The sequence below is a fragment of the Brassica napus genome, chromosome A3 (assembly GCF_020379485.1).
Source record: "Brassica napus cultivar Da-Ae chromosome A3, Da-Ae, whole genome shotgun sequence".
NCBI classification, from domain to species: Eukaryota; Viridiplantae; Streptophyta; class Magnoliopsida; order Brassicales; family Brassicaceae; genus Brassica; species Brassica napus.
Genome location: NC_063436.1, coordinates 31,759,638 through 31,766,875, shown reverse-complemented (window position 1 = coordinate 31,766,875; position 7,238 = coordinate 31,759,638). Strand labels below are relative to the sequence as shown.

At 36.6% G+C, this 7,238-nt stretch overlaps 1 long non-coding RNA gene across 1 annotated transcript; it reads right to left on the bottom strand.

Moving 5' to 3' along the window:
- Positions 1 to 2,309: 2,309 nt before the first annotated feature.
- On the bottom strand, positions 2,310 to 6,361 carry LOC125592327. Its single transcript, XR_007328159.1, has 3 exons — positions 3,916 to 6,361; positions 3,481 to 3,766; positions 2,310 to 3,403 (listed from the first exon to the last, which is right to left on the bottom strand). It is a non-coding gene; the product is annotated as an uncharacterized LOC125592327 (long non-coding RNA).
- Between the last annotated feature and the right edge of the window lie 877 nt (positions 6,362 to 7,238).

Here is a 7,238-nt window from a genome sequence, read left to right as displayed (position 1 = left end):
TGAGGTTTTATTTTTTGTATTATGACTATCTGTCCGACGACATCTGCACATTTATTTTAGAATAAATATACATATTTGTTTAATTAATACTGGGATGACATATTAACCTGGTAAGTGTGTGGGCGAACTGGCCAACCGCAATAGATTTATGTATTTCTGAGGAGATAAACTGTGAACTGGAAATATCGGACCATCAAGTGTAACATTCAATGCTATTGTCTTTTGGTTGATCTGAATATTGTAAGGCAGTTGGGTGAGTTTCCGTTGTCGTGAATTATGTATGACAGAAAATCTCGAAAACTCATATGTATCTCCTTCGGTTAAGTTTTTTGGATCATCTGGCTGAATGTCTCCGGTGACCCGACCTTCTAATAGTTGTCCCTGGGTGTGAACAAATTTTGGTGTGCCAATCCAATTAAGTAAGCAGTGAGTTATTTAAATCAAATATGGTGGATTGGAAAACATATAAATATATATATATATATATATATATATATATATATATTTAGAAGTTTAGAAAAGGCTTACGTGGTGGTCGTAGCACAGGAAGCCGATGGAAGTTCGAGTATTATCTATTTGGTGTTTTTTGACGTCCCAAACATTTCTTATGCATACTATGATAGGACGCACTGAAACCTCTTCTTGAAGTTCGTGGATTCTTTGGGGAATGTGTTGCATTGAAGATGTCACTAAAAAACATTCGATTTAAAAATTGTAATAAGGTACATGAATTTCTAACTATATTTATCACACACATGGATTTATTTTCAAACCTGACATTTTGGGTCATACTGAATATATAATAGCCGGATAGTTAAAATATGGTTTCCTCACAGATTAATGCTACTGAAACAAAGGTATAATTAGTATTACTGATTTTCTTTTTTTAATATATATGTAATTGTTTATGATATTTTATAAATACAGAAAATATAGAAACATTATTGTACAGATTTGGACTTGAGATCAGAAAGAAAATAAATCTTCCTTGTAATAAAACATTTAAATTAGAATATTGAGTTTTGGGTTTAAAAAATATTAACTGTGTATTATAACATGTGATTTCAAATAAAATAACTTTTATATGAAATGGAATAATATAATGAAGGCAAACGTGATATTAAAGAAATGGAAACTGTGGCCGCAGCAAACAATACACATCAATAAGCAAACTATGAATAGTTAAAATATGTTTTAGAATAGCTTTAATCTATATAAAACGGTAAATTTACAAAAAAAAACTATGTATAAAAGTTATTGAATAAAACTGTAAGACAACGATATTCAAAAAATCCTGAATGAATAAACTAACAAACACCGTATTTGTATATTACTTCTGATGTAAGTTAAATATATATATATAAATATATATATATATATATAACTTTCAACTCCTTAAAACTCAAGTAAAAAAAAAAACTCGAGACATATCGCTGTGAAGACTTGGAAACTAATATATATACTATATTCGTGAAAAATTGAAACTAACATTCGTGATATTTAAGTATATGGTTATAGTTGTCTAAATAATTAAAGCTTGTCTGTATAAACGAAGCCACTTAGCATACAATATACTGGTTTTTTACAAAACGTGATTTACATAGCCACTATATATCATTGACTATAGAATCATCCCTTCTATTCATAAGGAATAATTCCAACGTAGTAAAAAACGTAAATAGTTATAAGGATGACATTGTATTATTTATTTAGTCTTTTAAAACGTGTACAAAACTTAAATAATATAAATAATTTAGCGTTTCTGGATAGTTCTTATATAAAAAATTTGAATTATAATGTTGCTTTGCAACTTTCTATGCTGAATGAGTAGAATTGCCATCCAAACCAATTTGTGGTTAAATATAGATTGAATATTCATACTCCTTGGCAAAAAATAATTATAAACGCTACGGGATGCTTCTAATTTTCTTTTGTTTAAGAGAATCATGCAGGAGATTTGGTATTTACCTGACATTTCAATGGGCTGGTTATTGGGGAGGCTATCCATACCGGTAAAACAGAGATCCGCACCACCAACTTATTCCAGACGAATATTGCTTGGAAGTGTAGAAGAAACAGATGAGGTCTTGGTCTTTCTCGAGTCTCCTTCTTTCTAACGCAAGTGAATAATTGGGAGAGTTTGATTTTCTCTGTCTTTTTTCCTTCCCTTTGAAAAAGGTTATAGTCAAAGATTATAATTATTGATTGAATGAATTTATTACTTTCCTATTTAGATTGGGTTTTAACATAAATATAGGATCATAAGGAAATTTTAAGAAATTTCATAAATGTAAAATATTCTAAAATCTTCATGCTGTGTGATCTGCGTGTGTGATGGCTACGTGGAGTTCAAATTGTGTATGGATTATGGAAATAAATAAGTCTAGCAAGATATTGATGAGGCCAAATCACTTGGTGTATATAAAGGAATTTAAACATGAAAACAATTGATCTGAGTAAACTATATAGGAAGGATAGTTTAATCGATTAAAATCCAAAGTTTGAAATGAAAAGAAACAAAGCAAAGTGTTGTTAAAAACCAAAATAGTACCAAACTGAAGCAAACGTGCAAAAACCAACATAATACTTGAAGTTCAATGCAAAAACTTAAGAATCATCGAACTGAATCATTATTTCTCACACCTTGCCCGTTTGACTTTCTCTGGATCAACACTGTCAAACGTTCTCTTACTCTCTTCATCTGCAGAATCTCCACGGCTTTTTGAAGTCCCACACACTTCACTTCCAGTCTGCACTGCTTCCATGGATGTTGCAGCAATAGCGTTATCAACGGAGCCTTTTGTGGGTGATGGTGTCTCCGGAGGGAGGATCTTGGTGACAGTGATAGCTCGGGTGTTGCCAGAGAAGTTGTGGTCTGTAACTTTTACACAGAACTTATGGGTCTGTCCGACTATGCTGATCAGAGCTTCCGGGACAGGCACTTCATGGTCAGGGCCTTTGTCTTTATTGGCCTTGCATTCAAGAACAATAATGTGAGTTTCAATCATTTGAGAGTATAAACTGATAGATATATACCTCAAAGTAGCTGCTGACCAACTCAGATGCATGCCTCCCAGTCAACTGAAAACCAGCATCACCAAGCAGGACAAAAAAACCTTGTTCACTGCTGTCATAGACCGAAATCTTTGCACGGTACCTGTTACGTAAGTTTTAGAAGTCAATAATCCAAAAATTATATAAGAGAGAGTGTAATTGATTATCGATGCCAATGAACTTACTGTGCAACTCCAGCTGTGGTATCCTTCACACATCTTGGGTTCGTGCAAATCAATGAATTTGCGCCTTTGGTAGCCTTACTATGACACCCAGTGCATGCAATATAGTACCAAGCAGATCCATGAACCACATCATCAATCGTGGCAGTGCACTCAAAAAAGGCATCCTGCAACAGTTCAAAAGCATTTGATATAAACATATAAGCGTTTAAAAATTGCATGTAACATTTAGCTTTGTATTTACCTTTGCAGATTCCAGAGTCATGTAGGAGAAGATGTCAGATATGGTCATCGTCTCCCGCTTAGTGACCACCTCTGCACTAACCTGCTTAGCAATCTCTGGGTTCGAGGAGAGCCTAACAATAAGTAGAAATCATAGCTTCAGTCAATAACTTCAATTTGAATAAATGTGTGCTCAACATAAACTTATATAGACGGTGGTACATACCAGGCGAAGTAATCAATTGTTGGTTGGACATCATAGTCCATGAAAACCCGTGTGGGAGACATAGAACTCAGTGCCAGGTTACCTGTTAAATGACGGAAGAAGGATTAAAGATGATAAGAGTGTAAAGTTAGAAGGCGATTTAAAAGAACAAAACGTTTGTATAATGTTTAATAACCTTAAAACATAACACAATAAGCAGTCAAACGTGAAACCAAAGGGATAAATGAGTACCTCCGAGACGTTTAGTGTTAACGGCTGTGACCAAAAGAACTGTGGGAGTGTTTTCATAGGACTTAAACTTCTTGCAGAAGTCCGTTGCTGCCTGGTCCCAGAGGTAAAGCTTCATAACAGGTCCTCTGAAAAATAATATCTTAGGGACTTAAGAACCTTATGAACTAAAGAGATATGGTTTATTGAAAATAGAAGAACACACTTACTCATGTGATTGCACGTGAACCATAATGTGCCGAGTGGTAGCGAGCTTCGCTTCATCAATGGTGGGACGCTCGGTAAGAGCCTGTCCATCAACCAGCTTCATGTGGCCAAGAATATCTATAACATTTATCATCAAGAACATAACTCAGATATCTAATCATTTAAAAAAAAAAAAAACGCTTGAACTAATCACATAACTGAACAAAATTCTACAATTCTTTAGCAAACAGGAAGATAGGCCAAAACAACATCAAAATATAAATATAGTAAAATTAGAATTCTTACCGTAGAGGTCACCTTTGATATCACAGTTGGCCTCAAAATCCTCATACGAATGCATCCTGAAACGGTCTTCATCAAAAGGGATTGGAATGTCGTGAAGAACCGACAACTCAGAGTTCCATGCGAAGGACACGGTTGCGATAAGATCAGCAACCCGATACATCGGTTTGTTCTTCGATCCGTAGAAGTTGATGAGTTCGTAAACTGAACCTCGCTTCATCTCAGGCAGGTATTTCTTAATACGACCTGGTGGGATGAATCCTTGAATGACAGTTCCCTATTGTCGGAAAAATAATAAGAAAAACACAAAATCAGAATAAAACCTCGGATTTAAACAAATACGATCCCAAACCTTAATAACTAACTAAACAACCGTATAAACAAATGACAAAATCAAACTACAAAATCTTATTAACGTTTAACGTAACTAATTAACCCTAATTTTGTCTTCAAATTTTTTCATAAACGTCAAAAACATAGCTCAAAGTTTAATTAACATTCAAAATTCAAAGAAACGTGAAAGCATAGCTCAAAGTTAAATTAACTTTATTCTAACATAACTAATGAACGCAGACACGGATCGCACGGTCTAGTAACAATTGATATAGTCGGGAAAGAATCTCAAGATTCAAACAAATACAATACCAGGAGAACGTCAAAACCAATTTTAAAAGTTTTTTTATCCTAACTAATTAACCCTAGATTCACCTTCCAAGTTTAAAGAAACGGCAAAATCACTGTTCAAAATTTAATTAACTAATCTAACATAACTAATGCACCCTAACACACATCGATCTCAAGGTCTAGGAACTATTTTATGAATTGACGTACCTGCTCGTCGATGAGAAGCATTTCCAGACCAATAAGGGTCTTCTTCACCGGGTTCTGAGCCTCCCAGAAATGGATGAGTCGGAATCGCAACCGGGTTTCATGGGGACCGAGAGAGACATCTCTGAAGAACATCACTGATTCGTCAGACTCGGAAGACGCAGGAGACTTTCCATTTCGTTTCATCGCCATATCTTGAGATCTGAGTTTTTCTAGGGTTTTGCATTCTACGGAGAAGAAGATCAATTATATAAGAGGAGGAAAAGAGGGAGGTGAAACGAAATCATAATGAAGGGGTATTGATTGATCGAAACGGAACTATTGATAGCTTAGGATTGAATCGATGGAGTCTACGGTTCTCTTTTTGATCGGAGAACACGAAGCGATAATGGTGAGGAGAAGCTTCTCGTTTAGATGTCGGCTCACCTAAATGATTCTTCTCGCGATACAAAAAAATCACACCGAAGCCCGAATCACAATCCCTTAAAGCCCAAAGAGAAATCAGCAAGCCCACCAAAACTCTTACTCGACTTCGGGCAAAAGAAAAAAGCGAGTCTGACGTGTTAAAAAAAAGAACCTGATTGGCCAAATAAAAAATCCGACGTGGCATCATGTATGCTCTGCTTATTTTCCTTTTAGTAGTGTTAGATTTTCTTTTACCGTTTCGAAATCTTCAACGAATAAAGGTCAATTAATTAAAAAAAAAAGAAATATATAGTCGTTGGGGAGGAAGGAAGAGCGTAACGGCTATTTTTTTCCCTTTGAGTTTATTCATAGAGCCTTTAGTCACAACGCACAAGCTTCATCATTTGTCTTTCTCTTCTCTCAAAAAAAACAGAATTATGTTGTCTATCACTTGACCTCTTTCTCTCTCTCTCTCTCTTTCGTTTTGATTGGTTGCTGATTCTAGGAGAAAAGATGAATGATCTAATGACCAACTCGTTCACGAGCTACATTGACCTAAGGAAAGCAGCAATGAAGGATTTGGAAGCAGGACCAGACTCTGATCTCGAAATGGCAAGCAAAACAGACGAGAATCTCTCTTGTTTTCTCGAAGAAACTGAGAAAGTGAAAGCACGGCGAGAAACTCTCTCGGATCCAAGCAGTACAAAAATAATAGAGAGAGAGAGAGAGCGAGTGGGAGAACGTGGGAGAGAAAGTGAGAGTGTGAGTGTGTAAGAGAGTGAGAGTGTGAGAGAGTGAGAGTGAGAGTGAGAGTGAGAGTGAGAGAGTGAGAGAGTGAGAGTGAGAGTGAGATTGAGAGTGTGATTGAGAGTGAGAGAGTGGGAGAGAGAGTGAGAGAGTGAGATAGCGGGAGTGGGTGAGAGCGCAGTGCGGCTCCGGGGAGAGCGTAATGCGCCCTGGATCGTTGACCCGAGCTAGGATGATGCACAACTCAACCCAACCGAAGTTTCCCCATCGGATGATGCAACCATGGTCGAGCCAGAAGCTAGCTTGGAAAAGAAAGGACTTAGGGAGTGGATGCAACCCCGTGGATGCAACCCCGTGGATGCATATTTGTGGATGCCACACTTATGGAATGAACTAAGTGGAAGCAACGATCAATTGACCTTGAAGATATCATGGAGCTAGACACACATGAACACTTTGGACGAGCTGGACGAAGTGGCACTTACTTGGGCGAGCTGGTCGAGCTGAATCAAAGTGACACTTACATATCTGAGCTAGATGAGCTGAGTGAGCTAAGTGACACTAGCTTGGAGCTGAATGAGCTAAGTGACACTGAAGATGGAGCTGGTTTAGTTGCTGGGAGAAATGTGTCTTTTTCAACCCAAAGAAAAATTCATAACAAATTCAATTTGGGTCGGTTTTACACCAAGTTCAACCAGACCTTTCCTCAGTCCATTTCAAGCTCATTCTCATAAAGAATACCAAGAGGGAGTCAGCAAGGAAGTCTTGGTCCTGCATGGGAAAAATAGTTCAACAAAAATCATTAATTTCGGTCTTTAGTCAAAGTCTTCCTTTCTAGTTTATATGTCTTGTTTTTA